This window comes from Athene cunicularia, assembly GCF_003259725.1.
Source record: "Athene cunicularia isolate RWA chromosome 2 unlocalized genomic scaffold, athCun1 chr2_part1, whole genome shotgun sequence".
NCBI classification, from domain to species: Eukaryota; Metazoa; Chordata; class Aves; order Strigiformes; family Strigidae; genus Athene; species Athene cunicularia.
In genome coordinates, this window is record NW_020799095.1 from 108,639,111 (window position 1) to 108,655,774 (window position 16,664).

The 16,664-nt window shown below is 39.4% G+C and overlaps 1 protein-coding gene across 2 annotated transcripts in view; it reads left to right on the plus strand.

Moving 5' to 3' along the window:
- SPIDR (scaffold protein involved in DNA repair) overlaps positions 1–16,664 on the plus strand; it is a 197,012-nt gene that overhangs the window by 6,805 nt on the left and 173,543 nt on the right. The window contains exon 1 of one of the 2 annotated variants that reach the window (XM_026843075.1): positions 16,567–16,635. The exons of the other annotated variant lie outside the window; for it this stretch is intronic. The gene's annotated coding sequence lies outside the window, so the exon portion shown is untranslated. Of the gene's footprint in view, positions 1–16,566; positions 16,636–16,664 lie in introns of those variants that run through there. 2 annotated transcript variants of the gene reach the window in all.

Here is a 16,664-nt window from a genome sequence, read left to right on the forward strand (position 1 = left end):
GGGGAGAGGGATGGAGCTGCGCCAGCGCCTGCGGACGAGGGAGGGGAACGGGCCGCGTCCCGGCCCCCGAGGTGGGGACGGGGAAGCCTGTTACCGAAGCGTTTTAAAGCCTTACGAAAACTCATTTAAATTCATGTATCGATTCTTTATTAAAAGCTCCGGGAGAGAGGATGGTTGGAGTATGACAGTGAGTTCTGCTCCCTGAGGAAGAGCTGTTGCCAGTTCCCCAGTGAATGAGTCCCAGTGCAGGGTCCAGCCGCCTTTCTGGGGACAGGGTCTCGCTGCGGGCCGAGGTGAGACAAGTGGGTCTGGCCGTAGCACATGGCAGCGTGCAGCTGCAGTGGCCACATGTCACCCAGCTTTCCCCTCGCTCACACGGGTGTCAGCAGCAGTTTAGCATCTGTTGCTCAGAGTTCAGCAAAGGCTAGTCAACTTTTTTTCAAGTTCGTGAAGAACTGATCTTAAATTTTTCAAGTCTTGGGCAGCAGCACCAGAAGGGACCACACGGAGTGCATAAATCTGGGAAAACAGAACTGGGATTTATGTAAGCAATAAAAGTTGTTCTGCTTTTATTATACTAGCATGACTTATGCCAATGTAGATGGGGAGTTGGATAAATGTTATGAGACACATTCATGTTAGTAAATGGTGCCCTTTAGAGGGCTTTTGCAGGTGCCAACCATACTGTAATAAAAGGTTTTTAACCCTAACCAGAATAGTTATGCTACTACAAAAGCTGTGGGTACATTCAGAATCTGAGGATGCGTCTGGAGATTTCCCAGCTAGAGTGCCATGCTGTGGGCCTTTTCCTGGGTGCTCAGCCTTACCAGTTAACTTTCGTCTGGGAATTTGGTGTATGCAGGAGGGTAAATCCCCAGCAATCTCTGTTGCAGTCATTGTTCAGCTTTACTTGGGATATGCTGTTTTCCTAGAAAAAATTGCAGGCAAGCTGTTTGAGTTGTTTCCAAGAGAGAATAAGAAAAGCAACATTCGCGATAGGAGGTTTTTTCTATATGAGTATTTCTTTAAAAGGCTTGTTAATTTTGTGGCCTAGTTCACAGTAAGGAGGAAAAAAAAAAAGCCAAATGTTGATATATCATCATTTTTGTGGTATTTACTAAATCTTTGGAACTTAATGGAGTGTGTGGATAATCAAAAGACCATGAAATTTATTTTACCCCACTTCAAAATATGCCAAATACCAAGAGGTTCTGGAGGTTTAGGATTGCTGCCAAAATATCTTTATGGTAGTATTTACCCATGGTAGGAGTATACTAGGCTTCTAATAGGAAATCTCAAAAGATTAATAACTTTATGGCTTTTTTCCTCCCCCTGTACAGACCAATAGATCTAATTTGAAAATTACTTACATTCAGTGATAATTAACGATGTAGGAAGACATCATGTATTGTTTTGGTATGAAGATAAAGCTCTGGCTTATTTGTAGGGTGTAAAGCTGGAGTCCTGGTTCATCTTATGTTCCAAGTCCCTGTGCTGTGTCTTTCCTATCAGCTAGCCATCTCTGACATGTAAAGCTGCTTGATAAGAGAATAATGAGGAAGGCAAGTTGAAGCTGGTCTTGTGGTGAGCAGCTGTTAACTAATTTTTTGTTTCGGTTCAGCTCAGAATTTTTAGATATGACATCGTCATGCTTTAATTTCCTTTGTATATTTTTAGGGGATGGGAAAAATATTTTTTAATTGTTAACTTTGCTTTAGCCTGTAACTGGTTGAATTTTTGCTTAAGGTGATGCAGGACAAAGACCTGGCAAGGCCTGATCCCAGATGGTTTTGTTTTGAGAATTCCTCTGCCTTGAGGTGCCTGTGGTGGATGCCTAGTTGACTTTTTTTCTTGGAGTGCTAAAATAAAGATTAACAATTAATTTTTCAGCATACATGTTTTCTAGAAGAGCACCATGTAATCACCTCAGAATTGATCTCATGTATTTTTATGCATTGGTGATGACTACTTTTTGCCTGACTTGTGCAGACTTTGTCTCAGGAGCTGAAGTTCCGTATTTTAACAATTATTTATCTCTGCATTATTTTCAACTTGTAAATATTTTAATATTAGGGATTAAATGAAATCTAGTGTTCTTGTGGGTGAATTCATGTCTCCTGCCATACTGCCTCCTAAACTGGATGTTACTTCCTCTGTCCTTGTGCACTGAGTAGTATCATCTTCCATTCTCAGATCCCTCTTTAAAAGACTTTCTGTAACTTAATCACTTAAAGTAGGCCAGTGTTTTTATGGAGTATATCATTTTGGTATCTTACAGAGTATGGTCTTTTCTTTTTGTCCCATGTGTTAAATCTATTTACCAGTTTCTGATGGGTAGCCAGATTTGCTTGCTTATAAAGCAAGGCAAGTGAGATTTATCCCAGAATGATGTGAGGAGAATTTCCCTCCTTTATATTGCTAATGTGTAGGAATTAGTCTCTGTACTTGCTATGCAGCATTAATAAAACTTAACTGGTTATAGCAGACCCTCTTTATTGCAAAGCACACTAATAAGCTTGTCTGCTGACCTTAAAGTCTAGTTTGGCTGAAAATTCATCAAAAAGCCACGTGGTTAAGAGCTTGTTTCCTTTAAACACGTGTAGAATGGTAATATCCCCAAAGTATCTTGCTGTATAATGATAGACAACTAAAAAAGAGAATTGTTATATTTCATACATTTCAAAACTCTGTTAAATGGTTCACCACCATATTCTCAGCTCTCTATTGTGCTGCAGTCTGTGTGCTCTGACAGTGGGCAATCTGATGTGATCATGTTCAGTCTTGTGCAAAAATTGTTGTACTGTTATGCAAAAGGTAATTTTTGGGTTTTCCCTGAGTGAAGTGCACATTATTTGAGAAGTTCTTCCTGCTCATAGATTTATGTAGGTTTATGTCTTTTACCTGAGGCCTTCTCATCTGTCAAAGTAAGATTCACTCAGTTGCTTAGTGTATGGATTTATTACTGTCTTAACTTTGCTTTTAATAAAACCCAAACTCTGACCTTCTGTAGTATTACACTGAGGGGGATTCAACATACCTAATAAAATCTTGAAGAGATCACTTAGAAGGTGAGTAGGCCAAGGTTTTGCTCTTATTTCTGGGCCTCTTCTTATGTCCTTGCTCTCTTGATCCATTATGATGGTAATTATAACTATCATTGGCTTGGTAATTAGAATTGAGTCTAGCACTGTTGTTGTGTAACAGAATTTAAAATAGGTTATGTCAAGGTAGGGAATCATTGTTATGGGAAATGGAATTTGTGTCATCCTGTCAGACTGATGACTTAACACTGATAAAGGGTAATGATATGACCATGTTATTGCAAGCACTTAATTTTGTCAGTCTGTTACCAAAGGAAGCTTATTAGAATATATACAAGAATACCCATAAACTTACTATGATTTCTAAATGTGTACTACATGGAATAGTTCAGGTTGGAAGGGACTTCTAAATGTCTCCAGTTCAACCTGCAGAAAACAGGCTCAGGTGCAAGGTCAGACAAGGTTGCTTAAGGCTTTATCCAGTTGGATCTTGGCAAACTCTAAGGATGGAGACAGCATAACTAGTCTGGGCAACATCCTTCTTCCCTGCTTCTCTTCTCCCTCTCTCCCCAGAAAATGGAACCTTACTTTTCTGGGTAGAACTGGCCTCTTCTAGCAGGGCTCTTCAGGTGGGCTTTTTAGGCAAGACTTACTAATCAAAAGACTGCAAGTCAGTAGTGGTACAGAAACAGATGCCTTTTGCATTCATATCAGCAAGGTGGAATGATTTATACCTGAACTACTAGACAAAACTGAACTTGTGCACCAGCTACTTTGTGCTACATCCCCTCTGCAGGGATGTCTGTGCATCTTCTAATCCAGAAATGAAGCCTTGAAGCTTTTTTTCCTTAGTCACAGACAAAATAGTTCCTCTTCCAACTTTCTGTTTCCATAATTTGTTCAGATTATCAGAATAGGAAACAGCATGTTTCTGGGTGAGCTGTGGCTACCTGTATTATAACTAGCTTCTCTTAAATCTCCAGTTAAACAATGACCCCATTAATTTTAAAGCACTATTGAAGATATTAGTTCAGCTACTACCTAACTGGTCCAGATGTTCCTTGCTTTGATGGTTTAAAGTACCTTGGGAAGACTTTTCTTTATAATTCCAAGAGACAGGAATTTAAATCTCAATGTAGCTGAATTGGCTCATTATCCTCCTCAGGAATGATGCAGTCAGTCATATGAGTGTCTTGACACTCAATAAGTGTCTTTTCAGTGGTGTAAAAGGTTCATGGTGGCCGTTTCGATGAAAGTTTCTTTGATCACAGCTGTCATACTTACAGGTACTTTCATGTCTGTGTGTATGCTCTTGTAGGTGATCCAGAGTATCACTGAGGTAGCTGTACTTCTTTGTGCCTAGTTTGTGAAATTCCCTGGATGTCTTATTAGCTAAATAAAACAGACTCCTGTGTACCACATGCTGGGTGTACAAAATCTGATGGATCGCAGGAGCTACCACAGTGACATAAACAGACTTTAGACCTTGCTGCCTTGTGCTGTCATTCCCAGGCTGTATTTTTATGTTGTTTGAAGCACCAGGCTGTTTGTGCATGCTAATCCAGCCCCTCTGCTTTGTTTAACTTAAGGCTTCAGCTGAGCCTCATATTCCTTTTTGCACAGCTCTGGAGAGCAACAACTTTAAGTGCAGCTGACAGCATTGCTATCTCGGCATCCTCATATTGAATGCACCCCTCTTTGCTGTCTTCCCCCCCCACCCTACCTCCCCCCCATGTTTGCTGGTGTTTTAGACAAGATTCAAGTGGCCTCTGTTAGTTTTCCTACAGCTGCATGCCGCAGGAGGCATCTGTATTTCCTCAGGCCTGGCACCTCTTGGCAGCATGGCTCTCTTCACAGCACTGCAGAGGGTCTTCAGGAGTACCAGTGAGAAGCGAAGCGGTATATGTTTGCCCTGTCAGGACCCTGATCTCTTTCTCAAGAGGTACAGCAAAGAAAGAGGGTTTCACCTATCTCCTGTTGGTAGCCTGCCTGGTGCTACAGCAGAAGAGTAGAGCATGCACTGCCAAGAGTGCAGTGCTCTCTCCTGAAAGGAGAGAAGAATAAAGCCAGAGGAATTAACAACATTAATAGGAAGTTGAAGGTTTTTGTCTCCTCACCTCTGGTGAGGCTTTCTGTTTGCTATTATGGATAATTTGCTAATAGGTTTGTGCTTTGCAGAGAGCTGTGAGGACAGTCAGAAAACTGCTGGATTTTGATTTGTCTAATTTTGTCTTCCAAACTGATTCCTGAAGATGTGTCTCAGGACTCCTCAGGCCAAATCGAAGAAGAAATTGATTTGAATTTGTTTGAAATCCTTTTTTGAAGGAAGTGTGGAAGAGAAGTTTTAGTGGAATACATAGGACCAGTCTTAATAATTTCTTGTTCTGATAAAACATGCAGTGTAAATACTGTGGTTCTGGAAGGAGACCTAATTTTTGGCTCATGGCTTGAATTCTCTAAAAGCCTTTGGTTCAATCTTTCTTTGGGTTGTCACTTTGTTTTAAAAATAATTTTATGATCTTTCAGTGTCTGGTTCAGTCATCCATCATGCCAGTTAGTTGGATCAGGTAAAGGCCCATATATATCAAGGAAAGTAAACTACTCTTACTACCAGGCATGTTTGTTGTATCCAGTGCTGAAGAAAACATTTCTTGTCCTTTTAAGGTACCTAATGCAGTTGCAACTTGCCTCTTTTCGCAAGTGAACCCTACTGGTCTAGGGTTTTGTGGTAGCAATACAAGAAAGACATACACTTAGCTATCTGGAAAAAAATGCATGTGTAGTACTGCTTAGAGAATGGCTAAATAGAAGTGAGATATTTAAGTGTTCAAGGACATCCAATTCCTGCAAGAAAAAGTAAAGCATGAGGTGTACCACAATTGTGTAACTATCCCTGTATTTAGGCTTCATCATCTTGCAAGTTTATTGTCACTTTTAATGGAAACAGAGCTGTTCCTTTGGTGGTAAGGTTTAGTGTAGAGTCAACTGAATTGTGATCATCTGGAAACAAGCTTAGAATACCTTAGAAAGCCCAGGAAGACCAAAGTTCAGAAACTATTCTATACTAACCTCAAGGTTATTAAAACCTTCTGAGGCTTTTCCAGTGTGTTTCTCCCTCTCTTTAATGAATGAAGCTCTTGTATATCTGTGCTTGCTTTTATCTCACATGGAAGAAGGCAGCTATGTGGGGGTTTTGGTTTTGATTTGTGGGGTTTTTTTAAGTCATGCCACTGTATCTTTTGCTTGGAAAGAATGCTGTTTGGTGGTATGGTATGGGGAGCAGGACATTTGTTCCTGGCTCCCATCACAATGTGGAACTGTGTTGGATAGATAAGAGAGGAGTAAATAGGGGAAGAATAAATAGAATAAAACTAAAAATGTTTATAATATAATTTAATAAATTTTGGGGCAGGAACTTTTGTTGGGTGGGGAGTTGGCTTTCTTGGGGACAATGAGATGGGACTGAGGTGGGGTGTAATCCCAATGTCTCTCATATCCAGTTTGGCAGCGTCTGTGTCATGTTCTGTTGCTCTTGCTTTGTGATAAACAGTTTCTATACAAATGTCTGAATCATCTGTAGATGACAATTCAGATTTACAGTTCTTTTGTTATCAGGACACTTACATTCCAGACTAATAACCCCAGTGACTGATTAACCCTTTCTATCTATGGAGACTATCTGTTGTGATGGAGTAGAAATCCAAAACTGTAACATGCTAAAGAGGATTTTGCCTGCTCTGCAGGAATCTGTTAGTGCACTCTCATGTACATGCCAGCTGCACACAACACTGCTCTCATGCTTTCTTTTTTCCCTTTAGCGTATTGCTGTGTGCCTTCAGACCAGGGCAGCAGCCTTGACTACTTGATGGTTTTGTCTTTGTGTGTCCTTGATCTCACTGGAAACATGTTCGTAAATTGTTACTTCATACAATATCTCTCCCACTACTCACAACTTCAGCTCAGCTTTATTATTTCCACTTCCTGGACATGTGAAGAAGCTGTTGCACCTGGCTGTTGATTCACTGCTTAGTCCCAACACAGTGGCATACTTTTTGACTCAGTGTCAGTCATTGTCCTCCCACTCTGTCTCTTCTTCCCAGCATGGTCACTATTTCACTCAGTTGTCCCCATTCACCCTCACCTGGTCATTGCTCGGTCGCAGTTCACTGGTTCTCTCTTGCCTAATACAACTGTTTAGTCTGTGCCACCAAATACTCTCATCTGGTTGCAACCCTTTAGAAAGGGTGGCTGTGGCAGCTCCTCATATCAGGTGTCTTGCCAGCACAGTGCTGTTGTGGCAGCACACAACAACTCTTCTTTCTCTACGTGTATTTTTCTCATTGTTGCACTAGGGGATGAAAGGCCTGTTCTCCCTTTGTAGGAATCCTGGTGGAGCTGCTTGGAAGTTGGATACTTCTGAGAGGAAATGACTTGTTGGTGTTTTACAGACACCTTAACGCCTTCCTGTGCATGGGAAAGGGACCATTGAAGCTAAGTGAGAAAAGCAGATTGGAACTGTCTGCTTGTGAAGGCAAACACAATGGTCAGAGCAGCTTCATTCTGACATAAAATAGTTATGGACGAGAACGGTTGAGGTTTGTGATGGGGTTTAAATACTATGAAAAGCTGCTAAAACCATTGCAACTTTAAAAATCCGTGAAGTTTGCACACCAAGTGTACTTGAGGATAGTTTTACTCCTCCCATTCACAAAAAAAAAAGGTGCAGTGGAACTATCAAAGCTTCAGAACGAGTTGGAAAGAGCGATCAGATATACGGGATGTTTTCTGCAAGAGAAACCTTCAGCCTCAAAACAGCATTGCCATAGAGAGGACATGAAAGAAACCCATGAATCATACATAGGAAGAAGTAAACAGAATGACTAGGTACTGTATAGAGCTAGGAGACATCAAGTTAAAACTAGCAGGTTGATTCAGTTTTTAAAAGAAGTTTATTCATCCTACCACATGAGCTGTAGAGCTCTTTGCCACAGGTTGATATGGATGCTGAAAGATTACATGGGTTCAAAACTAATTGGACAAACTCATGAAAGACAAATCTGTTAAGAATTAGATACAGAGATCTTGCCTCTAGTTGAAGCCACAAACTGGAATCAGGGAGACTGTTCCGTGGCAGCATTGCTTACATGCTTGTCCTGTTTTAAATTCTTCCCTGAACATCTGACATTAATCATTGTTGGAGACAAAAGTAAGGAGCTAGAATGATCCTTGGTAGATTCCCCTACGGCTATTCCCATGTTTGTGTACTGTGGGTTTTTCAGCATGCATGAACTTTGTCTTCTTTCCGTTGCCACCCTTGGTGCTTTCTCTGCAGAGCAACTGAGAAGTCGCATACCAAAAGACAATGTAAATGGATCTCCACTTGGCACAATGCAGTGGGTACCCTTTGTGGCTCTAGTTCTCTACCACCTCCTGCACTGTGTGGCTTCAGCAGGGTGTTTTTTCATGTAGTCCAATTTATGCTTACCTCATGTTTTTAATAAAGCTTTCTGAGCAGATATAGTGGAGAGGAGCCTTTGAGACAGCATAGATTTTGTAGAGGGTGATGGCTGTAGCCAGACTTGCTTAGAGAAGCACTTGTCTTCCCTGGGGTAAGCTGGCGACAGACTTGACAGACTAAGTTTCTTTAACTTGTTTTATTGAGTGAGGGAGAAGTGCAAAGGTACATTGGGGGGGGGGGGGTTTCCTTTTATTTTTTTTTTAATTGAAATCTTTAATTTTTATGACTAATTGTAAAAGTATGATATTCTCTTAAACATACTTATTTGTTGAAGTACACTTAAGCGTCATGAATTTTTTTTTTTTAAATTGGTGTTGCTGAGTTTCGCTATGAATGTGGTATGTTCCAGTAATAAAGTGATTTGTTTAGGATATGAAGCACTTCAGGATCTTTTGGAATGGGAGCATGGTATAATCAGCAATATAAAAAGAATAAATAGTATAAATCCACAATACTGAACTTTATTGCTGAGGTAAACAGGGTAATTGCAGTTCACTTTTGCAACACGTGTGTGAATACATGAATGTATAATTGTGTGAGCTAAAGTTGAAAATAGGTGCATAATGCTAAAGTAATAAATAATGTGTTATTAATAAACTGATGACACAGGGTTATTATATTGAAGGTTCATCTAGCTTGGGTCCTGAATTAGAATAGTACAGGGAGAAAAGTCTAAGACTGTGTTAAACATTGTGCATTGGGAGAAGGAGAATCTCTACTGCAGTTGAGGTGCTTTCTGTGTGAGAAGTTGCATTGAGATTATTAAATCTGAGAGACATTATGAACTTTTATCCTTCAGTAGCTAGCTCAGTCCCTTTCTGAACCAATTTAAGTTTATGGTCTCCAGACATTTGGGGGGGTGGATACCCCAGTCTAATTATGCATTAGGTATTTAAGACAGAATTAGAAAAAAGACCTTTTAGTTGTGGCAATTATAGACAAGGCATCATATTTCCTTTCACTCTCTTCTTTGCAGATATGCACAAAGAATTAACAGTATTATAGACAGTACTGGAACAGTTTTACAGAGCTGCTTGTAAAAGATTATATAGCTGTATACCAGGAAACTTCACCGATGGTGAGCTTTGGCTAATGTGTTCCTCCTTTACTGGACTCAACAGGATCATCCTTATAAGATACTTGTGGTGCGTTGGGAGGATGTAAGGGGTTTCATATTGTGTTTACTTACTGGTTTAGAAAGGAAGGGTCAATTGAGCTCTTTGCACTAAGAAAATTTGTCATCAGCTTCAGCCTGTAGTTATTGGAGGAGGAGGTAAAGGAGAAAGAGAGATGTATTGTTCTCTTACATAGTTCATGAGGGAAGGTTGGATTTAAAAATATCAGGTTACGTAGGCTTTTCAAAAGGTATGAATTTAGGACAAGGAAATAAAATAGGACATAATTGCCACTCTCATATGCCTAAAGCGCAATGAGCCGGACAGCAGAAAAGTTTGTTGGTTTAAACAGCAACAAAATCAATGTTTTTACAAGAAACATGTTTGCAAAAAATGGAGGGTGATTATTCCCATCTACTTGAGTATTCCCATGCACTTGAGTCTTGCCTTCCACATTTTTTTTTTCCCAGCAAACAGTAGAACTAGATTTGTTTCCTGCATTATTTTTGACTTGTGGCTTACATCACTTATAATTTAAAGATTCTATGATTTCTTTTCAACATTTCATTGTTAAAAGCTTAGCACTAACCAAGGAATTGAAGAGGGAGAAAGTAGTCCAGTGTGCATCAGAACAGCACAGAGAATTCTTTTCTTACATGACTTTACAATTTTTGATAAATGGTTCCCATGTATATTGATGGCTTCTTAAATTTAATGAGCTCAGATGAGAAACTAGGTCCAGGAAAATACCTGTTTTGGTTTCTTCAACATTAAAAAAAATAATAATATTACCAAAAAAGGTGAATGCATCACTTTTGTTGATAATGAAGATACTGAGTTGATTCATCACTTTCATATATGAGTCAAAGTGAAAAATATTGCTGATATCTCCTTGATTCCTATTGTGGATACTGAGTATAAATTTTTAAGTTGGTTAACATCATCATAATGTATTGTGTTGGGAGCTAAGTGGAAGAAGTAAGAAGTGGAAGAAATAATTAGGGAAATGATGGAAAAGAAAATTAGAACATGATTTTAGATAGTATTGGAAGGCGACATAACTTCTATGCCATACATGCAGTGTAGGTCACTTTTTGAGGATGACAGTGAGATTGGGGGGGTAAGTTGTATGATATTATTATGAAGTACTCCACATAATTTATTTTTTGTATGTATAAATTCACAACTATCTCAGGTTGGCATTGCTGCATGTTTAATGCAGCAGTTCTTTATGGATCATGACTTCAAAAACTTGGTTGTGAAGAAGCAAAACTTTTAAAATTCTCTGCATGCCAATTGCATGGCTTTTTAATGTTACTCAGCTGTTACTTAATTGCCATCATTAATTTGTAAGCATTTTGGAAAGTGGTGGTGGAAGTTTTCTATCTGCCTTGCATGCTCCAGACACTCTGAAGAGTCAGAAGTAATAATGTAGGCAATAATCATTCGGCTTTGACACAGTCATGATCCTTGTCGTCATCACAGAGCCAAAAAAATAAGACTACTGGTAATATAATGTGTGGTGGTTTATTTTCACATTTTGAGCAGGGAGGGATGATTTAAGAGACCACTGAATGCTAATTTCTGTTGCTTTGTTACCATGCATATTTTAAATGGAACAACAGCAAATGGATTTAATTTCTATGAGATTTGCAGCCAGTAGATCATAAAAATTCTCCATCTGTTTGTTAGCAGCACTATGCTTCACTTTTTAAAAGAAGATGATAATGCAGCTTATGTGTTTTCCTGAATTGGAATAAACTGGAATGAATGAATGAATGAATGAATGAATGAATGAATGAAATGTTCTGAAGGAGATCGCTGAGTGTTGGTAGTATTGTAGGGTTTAACTGCAAGAAGTACATTTCAATGTATTTTTTCCTCCAGCACTATGACTTTTTAAAAATGCTCTTCATTGCTCAGGCTCTTTAGCTGGCACAAAATCCTTGAACAGAGATTGCCACTTCTTTTTGCATTTTATAGTACAGCTCTCAGCATAACACTCCTTAACTTTTGTGAGGCTTCTTTAGGTGTTGCAGCAATATAAACCACAGCAACTGGATCAGAAACCTATGTTTGGTGACCCCATCTGTGGCTCATTCCAGGTACTTTCTTGCTGACTTAAATTAATAAGTTCTACAATATTACCAGCCTTCTGCCAAGTTTGGTTTAAAAGTGTTTGGACAGTTTTTTCTGGAGAAAAAAAAAATATCTGTTAAGCTAGTAAATCAAATGATGCTCCCTTGGGAAGTTCTGGAGTTGCAAATTGCTTCACTGTGGAGTAGCATATGGGGGAAGAAGTATTCACTTGTTTTGTGCTGCTTCTTTGCTTTATGCATCTTATATAGACCACTGTCCCAGATAGGATGCTGAGTTCAGCAAGTCTCTGGCCTCACTTGTTCTTGCTGTTCTTTGTTTCCTTGATCTCCACAATTTTTTAATTGCTGTTTTATTGTGCATTTAAGTCCTCAGCTTCCAGAGTCTGGTTAGCATGTTATCTTATGTGGCATTATGCCAGTGTTTATGGGATTAAAGCAAAAGGAAGTTCTGGTTTGCTGTTGATAGTTTGCTTCTATTTAGTGAAACTGCAACTTCATACCTGGTGCCTCAATCTCTCTGGCAGGCATTAATCCCAGTATGTTCAGTTTCTAAAAAGAATAATGCTTTAATTTTTGCTAGATAGAACTAGACTAATTACATGCATAGAAATATAAACAAACAATGCTGGAACAAGTTAGAAAGGATTTTTTTTGTTTGGTTTTATGAGCTTAACTCTGTATGTTGTACTGTGGAAAAATCAATACTTGCTAAAACTCTTAAACACACAGAGGACGAAGTCAAACCTGGTGCATGATGAAATGAAAGCATAAAACTGAAGTGAAGGTAATAGTTATGGATATAAAGGAATTAACAAAAAGTGAGAATGAAATTAAGACTGATGAAACCGACTTGAAATTTTATTAAAATAAGATGTGAGTAGAAATTTGTTTTAACATTATGAAACTCAGTAGAATCCAAAAGCCTGCTGAGTTGTATGACATTGTTACTGTGGTTAAAATGTGGTCAGTACTACAAGTGTGTGCATTTGTTTTTAGAAAAATACGTCAACCTGCACTAGCTTTTGAAAAAGAAAACACTCCCCCCACACACACACACACAAAGTCAACCGCAAGCTGGAATTGGTAAAAATAAAAACAAGTATCTAGAAACATGTTCCCATATGTAGCTAGCAATGAACATAATGTCCTTCACTGCAAACAGTAATAACTTATATTTAATAAATTAAAAGGTCTTGAGTTTTGTATGCATAGTCAGATAGGTGCAATTTGTCTGCCTCTGTCTGCATTTACTGTAGCCACAGATCACGTAAATCCGGTTGTGTTGCCCCATAGGTCGCTAGACATTTTTTCCTTTCACCTATTTTTTTGTGCTTTTCATCCGGTAATAAGATATTTTCCAGATCAAAGAGTTACGAGGACTGACAGATCAGGTGTTATAAAACAGCAATAGAATTAAAATGCTTTGAGTATTCCAGAATCTCAGTGCAATACTAACCTAATTCTGGCATTATCCTGGTTTTACTCACCGATGGATGTGATTGTATCTCTCGTGCTATTGCATGTCCTCTGATCATGTGCTACTGCATTTCCTCTGAAGTCATGTTTTTATGTTGCTTCTGCACTTACTACTCACACTTGTTAAGGATCTGTCCTAGATTCTTTTCTCTGACCCTTTAAACATATTTTAATTATGCTTAAAAAGGGGGGAGGAGAAAGTAGGCAACATGTTAGATTGTCGGGTTTTGCAACATTACCAACAATAAGTGCTCTTTACTTTATTAATTAGCAAATGACCCAACTCTCAAATTAGTAACTTGACATGTTAACGGAGCTACAAGGTATTGCTGCTGTTCTTCAGTATCTGAATCTTGTTTACACTTGTTTTTAAGGAGAGTGACCCATCTGGTATAATCTTCCTTCTTTTAAATTAACAAACGGTGTTGTATTTAAGAAAATAAAATATTCCTCTCACCTAGATTTTATTCCTTTGCCCCTGCCTGGCAGGTATGTAGCTAGCTGTAGTTGTGTGCTGTTGTGGTTGCTTTCATATGTATATAGTTGAAGATGGCTAGAGATGAATTCATGGCTCAGAATTCAACTGTGCTTTGAAAATGGGGCTTTACCATTAAAGTTATGGGTGGATAGGTGGGGTTTTCTTTTGTATGCTAAATAAAAACATAATGTGCTGCAATTGAAAGTTTTCATTCAAACAGTATGTACTAAAGTCAGGGAATGTGTTACTCAGGTTTTGGTCCTGGTGCAGCTAATTGCATCCAATCAATTTAGATTTCCTAAACTGCAAATGAAAATATTCCAAGATTTAACAAACTGAAATACTTTGTTTCAGTGAGATGAGGTGGTTTAGGAGAAGGGCAATGGAGCACAGGCCTTGCTGGCTTTTGCGTTCAGCTACAAAATAGGACTCATTACTTAATCTTTTAACTGTAAGAGATCTCAACTCTTTTTTTTTTTTTCCTTTTAAACATCCCATTCACAGTCTTGAAAGGTGTAAGAACAAATGATCTTATTGAATACATACTTTAACAATCCATTAAGAAAAATTTAATCTCACCCTGTTTGAGCTAATAGTCCTGTGCATTTGCTTAGAGGCTGTGACCCACACTGCGTGTTAGGAAGGCAAGTAGCCTGCATGATTGCGGTAAGTGTGTCACATCCTGCCCTCAACTTTGCCCTCCTTGGAGGCTCTGGCAGTCTCCCTGTGGTTTGCCCACTAGCCAGCTGGGAGTGGCTTGAGAAAACTTCTCTAACCTGTGAATCTGGTTCTCGAGCAAACTTTCAGACTTAACAGTATCTTGGTGCTCCTTGCCAAGCCCAATTAGGAGAGAGGCGAGGATACTGGGGCAGGTATTCAAAGTTTGGTGGAGAACTCATCTGTAATTTTGTGACAAATTTAATTGTGTGTATGCAAAGCATGTTGTATGGGGATCACTGAGGGTTTTTTTTCTCCTTGACAACCCAGTAAACTCCTTTGTAAACATGAGACTACTGAAGAGCCTCCCTCTTCTGTGAAAATCTTCCCCCATTTCCACTGCAGGAATATGGTTTCTGGCTATACTTGGAGGGGAATGGGCAGGTAACTGCTTTGACGTTAGATGTATGAATGTCAGCACATCGTTGTTAAATAAATACGAGCTGCTCCTTCCATAGGGATTTTTAAAGATAACCTGTCAAGGCATGTTGTTGGAAATTTATGTGTCTTGATATGAATTCCCTGTCATATGTGTCATCAGCAATCTGTGTATTTCTTATTTGAATGCCTTTTCCTGTGATTTACCTAACTCTGAATTCACTTTATCTCTGCTGCTTATTTAGGTGCCCTCTTTGATGTGGAGCCTGACCATAGACAGATGAGATTAGAAATTGTCTCCACTGTAGCTTCTCTTGCTCTGTGAAAATTTTCACTTATACATGGTTGTGTCAAATTATTATTATTTCTAGAGAGCTTTTAAATTCTTTGAGTGGTTCCATTCTCTACTCTGTCCTCATCGACATATATGGGGGTTTTTCCATATGTGAATGTGTCCTTGGTGTATCCCACAGAGGCAAATATGTAAAAATTGTATTTTTTGTATGTCCCTAGATTTTTTTTATTTTAGGATGCAGTTACTCAGCAAATGGCATTTTGAGCATCAAAAAATATATATCCACAAAACATCAAACACATGACTTCTTTCTCATTATTTTTCTTCATCCTTGGGGCATTAAAGCAGACTCATTTTCTCCACTGTTATAATATTGGAGCTAATACTGTTTTAATTTCAAAAGCATAAGCAGGGTTCTGGTTGGTAGAAAAGAACGTTTGAAAGGATTTTCTGTGATACTAAGCAGGGACTAATAAAAGGGCCTAATTGCTTCCTATGTGAGTTTTATTGTCTCTTTGGTTAGCAGATAGTTTATTTCTATAGTCGTAATAGCAGCTTGCAGTGTGTAATAGTGAAGGTGAAAAATAATCAGTGCAACTTTCACATGTAACACAGGCTCCTGATATTGGATGGACTAGCCAGAGATGTGGATTATCTCCTAGATAAGTGTTGTGTGTCTCATTAGAGAATCTGTAACTAGACAAAAATGTTTTCATCTTTCAGTTGGTGTACGAAGGGTCGTGGAATGCTAGATCAGCTATTAACTGATGTAGCTTTTCAGTTTTGCACTGAAATGGTGGAAGCAACTTCAGTGGGGTGTCCATGCAGGGAGCACATTTGCCTTACTCTCTCCTGTACATCCTTCTAATCGCATGGACTATGTGCTAGGCTGAGGATGTGTATGCAGAAGGTAATGAGGATGAAACTGGATCCATCTTCCTGTCATCGTGGCTGGTGGCTTGGCTGGAAGGTGTTGCTGGAGGCTTGTGCCATCAGGACACTGGTGGTGTTGCACGTGGCAGGTACAGACTGGGGAAAGCCCTCAGCAGGTGTCTGTGAGTTGGTTTTGATCCTGTGAATGGGAGTCAGATGTCTTGATCAGTCACTAAAGAGGAGGACAGGACATGAGAGAGAGGAGGTGACAGGCAAGATGAAGAAAAGGGACTTGAGGCTAGGCTTTGGAGAGAAAACAAGGGGTGTCCCAGCAGGAGGAAATGCAGAAAAGGGAGCTAATAGCCACATGGTATATTAAGGAAGTACATCAAGTTTGTGGTTTGTTATTTTGCCTGTCCTCTTTCTACTTGTTTGCTTTCCATCTCATGACAGAGCCGTAGCGTAATTAATATGTGAATGACATAACTGTATAACTGAGCATCCCTTGTAGAAGTACTGCCTGAGATGCCTGCTGTGCCACCTATGCATGAGGGCTGGGCGAGGAAGTGAGTCAGGGGCAGCCCTGGCACAGCAGCCGGTGTCTGTCCTCGCTGCCTGGCTGAGTGCTGCACTGGAATTTTCCAGGTAGGGCACAGATAGAGGTGAGAGGGAGA